Genomic DNA, 5,682 nt, shown 5'->3' with positions numbered 1-5,682 from the left:
AGGTAGGTGGATATCTGTGAGTCCAAGGCAAATGTGGTCCACAGAGTGAGTTCCAGGGCAGCCAAATGTAACAGAGAAACTCTGGCTTTAAAAAACCCAAAATTAAACAATACAAAAAGAAGAAATGAAGTAAAAGAAAAAAAGTCACTTAAAGATGGAAAATGCATAGAGAGTCTGGATACTTTATATTATTGTGTTGTCTTTGAATTATTTGGCTGCTGAAGAAGGAACAACAGCTGCTAAAAGACATTTGATTATAAATGCTGTTGGATTAATCCAACCTATATATTTTGAAATTGCTTTGACTTCAAAATTTAGTCAATTTGTTGAAGATGCTCTCTTTTTTTCCATTGTATACTTTTAGCTCCTTTATCGAAAATCAGGTGTTCATAGGTTTGTGGGTTAATGTCAGGGCCTTCTATTCGATTCCATTGATCGACTTCTCTGTTTTTATGCCAATACCAAGCTGTTTTCAATACTGTAGCTCTGTAGTAGAGTTTGAAGTCAGGGATGGTAATGCCTCCAGACGCTCCTTTGTTGTATAAGATTGTTTTGGCTATCCTGGGTTTTTTGTTTTTCCATATAAAGTTGATTATTGTCTTCTCCAGATCTGTGAAGAATTTTGATGGGATTTTGATGGGGATCGCATTGAATCTATAGATTGCTTTTGGTAGAATTGCCATTTTTACTATGTTGATCCTCCCAATCCAGAAGCCAGGAAGATCTTTCCATTTTCTGGTGTCCTCTTCAATTTCTTTCTTCAAAGACTTAAAGTTCTTGTCAAATAGATCTTTCACATCCTTGGTCAGAGTTACCCCAAGATATTTTATGCTATTTGTGGCTATCGTGAAAGGTGATGCTTCTCTGATTTCCCTCTCTGCTTCCTTATCCTTAGTGTATAGGAACGCAACTGATTTTTTGGAGTTGATCTTGTATCCTGCCACATTAACTATTAATCAAGAAAATGGTCCAATATGACAGAGGTATTTTCTCTTAATTGACATTCCCCTTCCCTGATGACCCTAGTTTGTGTTTCGTTAGAAAAACAAAACAAAATAACAGCAAAAATGACTAACCTTTGTAGGCACGCTCTCTGGAGGGGAAGTGGACGCATCATGATTTAGGTATGTCTATGTCCATGGTGTGGTGCTGAGAGCCGGGAAGGGAACAGTATTACTGTGCTTTCAAAGACAGAGAAGGTTTCAGAGAGGGATTTTTACACGGCTCTGAGGTGTGAATATGAGTTCATGTGAAGAGCTTTGGTGGACGAGAACATTGTGCAGAATTAAGTCAAGGAGAGTGCGTAGGGACAGACAGAGGTTCAAAGGCATTGATGCTGAGGACTAGCAGACGCTCTGGAAAGAGGAAGGTCTGTTGGTCCTTTGAGGTCAGGTTCATTAGCTTGTTTCTATAGAGACAGAAAATGATGGACACATTTGAGGAAGAGAATGATAGTTACAAAGAAAGTTTTACATGAGAATTGATCACAGTGGGAGGAAGGAGTTGAAGGGAGATGGGGCTGAAGGCAGGGAGGTGAGTAGAGCTATTCCAAGCAACGAAAGTCCCTCCTGACCCAGGCGTTAGTGGTTTGAGAAGTCTCACCATTGCCTTGGCTTTCAAGTCTCTGCTCCCCCAATTTCCTTTTTGTATGGCGACACTGCCTTGACTGTTAGATTCTAGTTAGTAACAATGGGAAGTGTTGTGTGCTCCATCCTTGGAGTCAGGATTTTGCTCAGGTGTGTGCCTTTGCATGACATTAGATATAGTTCTACAGAGAGTAGGTTCTGGGAAATCAGGACTAAAGATCAAACCTGCTTTGGTTTGATCTCCGTGTTTGTGTAAGACCCTGCATGGCAGTGCACATAGTCAGGAAGTGGAGTGTAGGACCAGTATGCAATCATCTGATGCTGTGGAAAACTTATGGATCAGAATTGCTGACTGATCAATAGTCAGTTGATGTTTTAAAATAATAGGAATTCAGAAATTGATTTGAGCAATCCCTGGGTAAAACTTCCTTCTCTCATTAGCAGGTGTACAGCGACTCTCCTGCTCCTGTCCCTCAGGTGACATTGAGTCCCTGTCCGTAGAAGCTTTGCTATCTCCCAGAGCTGCAAAGGAGAATTCTCCAACTCCTTCTTTTAAAAAGAGTTTATCTTTTTATTTTTTAAATTTAATTTTTTTAAAAAAATGATTCTCTGTGCCTGTCACATCATGCATTTTGATCCCATTCATCTTCCCATCCCTTCATATCCACCTTCTGCCCTTGCAACCTCCCCTTCCCCCCAGTAAAATAAGATAAAATTTAAGAGAAGACAAAAAGAGAAAAAAAAAAAGACAAAGAAAAACCTCACCGTGGAAGCTTTACTGTGACATAGTGAGGCACACAGTAAACCCTTTGGTTCATATATATTTACTTGTAAGTGTTCATTGCAAAGAGCCACTTGGTCTGGTTCAAGGCCTCTGGTTTCTGTTATACTGCCAATACTGGCTCCTCACTGGGATTCTTCTTGAATATCCTGTTGTTGCCCTATGTCTTGGAGGTCCTGCAGCTTTGGATCTGCAGGACCAGCCCCTTCATGTGCTGCAGGAGATCACAGATAGGGTGGATACTGCGATGGGTCAACTCATAGCCCTGGTTCTGGGCCTGGGTTTGCCAGCCCACCAGCTCTCCCTCTTCTTCACCCCCAGGACAAGCTCTCCAGTACTGCCTTGCTACTTTACCCTATGCAGCAAAGAGCAAGGGGCAGGGCCAGTTCTCTTGGTTTCATACCCTCAGGGCTGACTCACCCGCACCAGCACCAGCTCTACCATGTTGCCCAGAAGAGATGCAGGGACCACTCTCAAGATGACTTCAACTGGTGAGGGGAAGGGTCAGTTCTCCTTAGTTTTACAACCAGTGAGGGGCGGGACCAACTCTGTGCAGCTCTATCTTCTCTGTGTACCATGACATCAACATAGATCAACAAACCCAGACATAGGCTTTGACAGCAGCCTGGGCCTGGAGATCACCTCAGCCCAATGGTCACCTCCACCTCTTTAGTTCTGGCTCTCTCCACAGGATATGAATCTCTCTCTCTCTCTCTCTCTCTCTCTCTCTCTCTCTCTCTCGCTCACCACAAGAGTGCACTGGGAAGCTATGTTTCCTCCTCGTTCCCCAGGGCAACCTGTAGGCACGTGGGTCCCCTTCTCCCACCCAGCTGTAGTGGTGCTCCCAACTCCCGTCTTTTCTGTAAGAACACAGGTGCACTCTCCTACTCGTTCTAATACTTAATGGCACATTTCTTTCTTTTTTTTTCTATTTAGTTTTTATTCATAACCATAAACTTAACTCTGCAATCCAGCTAGACTTGAAGGGGAATGAGGAAAATATGGAACCCAAAGAACTTCAGTGAGAGCCGAGATTACAGGGTACTGCAAGCAGATGGGGCTGGTGTGCTTTCCTGAGCTACAGAAGGAATGGTCTGGTGGGTAAGAAGCCCGCAAGTCAAAAGAATTAGAGTTGTCCACAGTCGGAAATGGTGATCTTCTTGCTGGTCTTGCCATTTCCTGGACCCCAAAACGCTCCATGGCTTCCACAATGTTTATGCCTTCTTTCACCTTCCCAAAGACCACATGTTTGCCATCCAGCCACTCAGTCTTGGTGGTGCAGATAAAAAACTGGGAACCGTTTGTGTTTGGTCCAGCATTTGCCATGGGCAAGATGCCAGGACCTGTATGCTTCAGGATGAAGTTCTCATCTTCAAATTTTTCTCCATAGATGGATCTGCCGCCAGTGCCATTATGGCGTGTGAAGTCATCACCCTGGTACATGAATCCTGGAATAATCCTGTGAAAGGGAGAACCCTTATATCCAAATCCTTTCTCTCCAGTGCTCAGAGCACGGAAGTTTTCTGCTGTCTTTGGAACTTTGTCTGCAAACAGCTCAAAGGAGACGCCGCCCAAGGGTTCGCCATCGGCCGCGATGTAGAAGAACAAGGTGGGGTTGATCATGGCTGCAACAAGCGGTGAGAGGGGACAGTGGCATCTGCAAAGCCTTAAGGCCACATTTCAAAAGTCTGCCTGGTCACCCTTCACCATCCTGTCAAGGACCAGTGTCTACCTCATGGACAGGTGGACATGACAAGACCCGAGTGGTTATCTGAGGAGGTGGATACAGGAAGCAGAGATGGAAGAACAGAGACTCCTCTTGATGTGTTCAAATGGACCATTCAGAAATCAACAGTAGATTTAGAGCCTTAAATCCACCCACTGATAATTAGAACACAGACTTACTAAAGCCTCGTATGGATGACCTCTTCTGTCTGTCCATTCTCTGCTCATTGGCTCCCTGCCACCTTACCTTCTTTCCTTATAGATAAATTTTCTTAAATTGAGGTCATGTCCACCCATTCCCCCTCATTTCTGTGTATAGCCGTCTGATAGCTCTCACATCAAAAAAAAAAATACATTTCCACCCCTTTACTGGAAAGGGGATTTTACAGCACTTCCGTAGGCTTTTTGTCAATTAGATCTGAGAACAGAGAAGAGTGTGAAAAGCTTTGGGCCCCACTTTTCAGTTATCACGGATAATGATAGCAGCACCCATCATGGGTTGTGTTCAGCTAGGAGTGAGTCATGGATGGCTCTGCTCTGTCTGATTGGCTGAGGTCGCCCCCCCCCCCCCCAGCATTTTTGCAGGGATGAAGCAGTTATGAGTAGGGCTTTGGTGCTAATGTTGCAGGCAGGCAGCTCAGGGCTTTTGTTTAAATACGGAGGAGTGAGTGGGAAATCTTGGTAGTAAGGGGACATCAAAGAAATCCTTCAAGAATATCCCTTCTTTCTGATGCTTTAATATCTTCGGATGCTTGAAATAAATTAGAAAACCAAAATGAATAAGCAAAAACTTGGGGGGTGGTGATATGCGTTCCTATATTTTCTGAAGTCACAAAGCACAGGGTTTTATATCCTGGAGGCTCCTTGAATCTTTCTTCTTCTTCTCTCTCTCTTTCTCTCCCCCTCCCCTGCTTCCTTCCTCTCCCCCCCCCTTTTCCTCTGTCTCTCTCTCCCTGTTCCTCACCCTCTTTGCATACCTCTACTCTCCTTTCTAGCCTCTCTCTTTCTCTCTCTCAACTGTAATAAGTTTAAGGGATCCATGTGAGCCTTGGAAAACAATCTCTGCAGGTCTTGATGGAAACCGTGTGTTCAGATCCCAGATCTCCACTGGGGCTTCTGACTCCCCGAGCCTCTGTTTTCTCATCTGGAAAATGCAGCCTTTAGTTTCTTCTGTCCACCACAGAGGCTTCTGTTGGAGCTGACGGTGAGGAGGGAGAGTTGCAGATGCTGGCTGCACAAGGTGTCGCCATGGCTTTATGCTGTGGAATAATCCTTTTGTACACTGCGAAGATGTGTTGCCCCTCATTGCTTTCATAAAGAGCCAACTGGCCAGTAGCTAGGCAGGAAGCAGCTAGGTAGGAGAACCAGGCTGAGAGAATGCTGGGGAGAAGAAGGGCAGAGTCACTAGCCAGACTCTGAGGAAGCAGGACGTGTAGAAGATGAGGTAACAAGCCATGAGCTATGACACAGCAAGTAAATGAATAGATTTGGGTTAAGATAAGTTGTAAGAGCTAGTTAGTAACAAGCCTAAGCATCTATAATTAATAATAAATCTCTGTGTGGTTATTTGGGAGCTGATTGGTGGGACAG

General features: G+C 44.5%; 1 pseudogene; it reads right to left on the bottom strand.

Moving 5' to 3' along the window:
* Positions 1-3,493: 3,493 nt before the first annotated feature.
* On the bottom strand, positions 3,494-3,990 carry LOC121432509 (annotated as a pseudogene).
* Positions 3,991-5,682: the final 1,692 nt, after the last annotated feature.

Source organism: Microtus oregoni, unplaced genomic scaffold, assembly GCF_018167655.1.
Source record: "Microtus oregoni isolate MIOR12 unplaced genomic scaffold, Mior012 000034F_ref0000314, whole genome shotgun sequence".
NCBI classification, from domain to species: domain Eukaryota; kingdom Metazoa; phylum Chordata; class Mammalia; order Rodentia; family Cricetidae; genus Microtus; species Microtus oregoni.
Note: the sequence above shows the minus strand (reverse complement) of the source record. Positions and strands in the feature narration are given on the sequence as shown.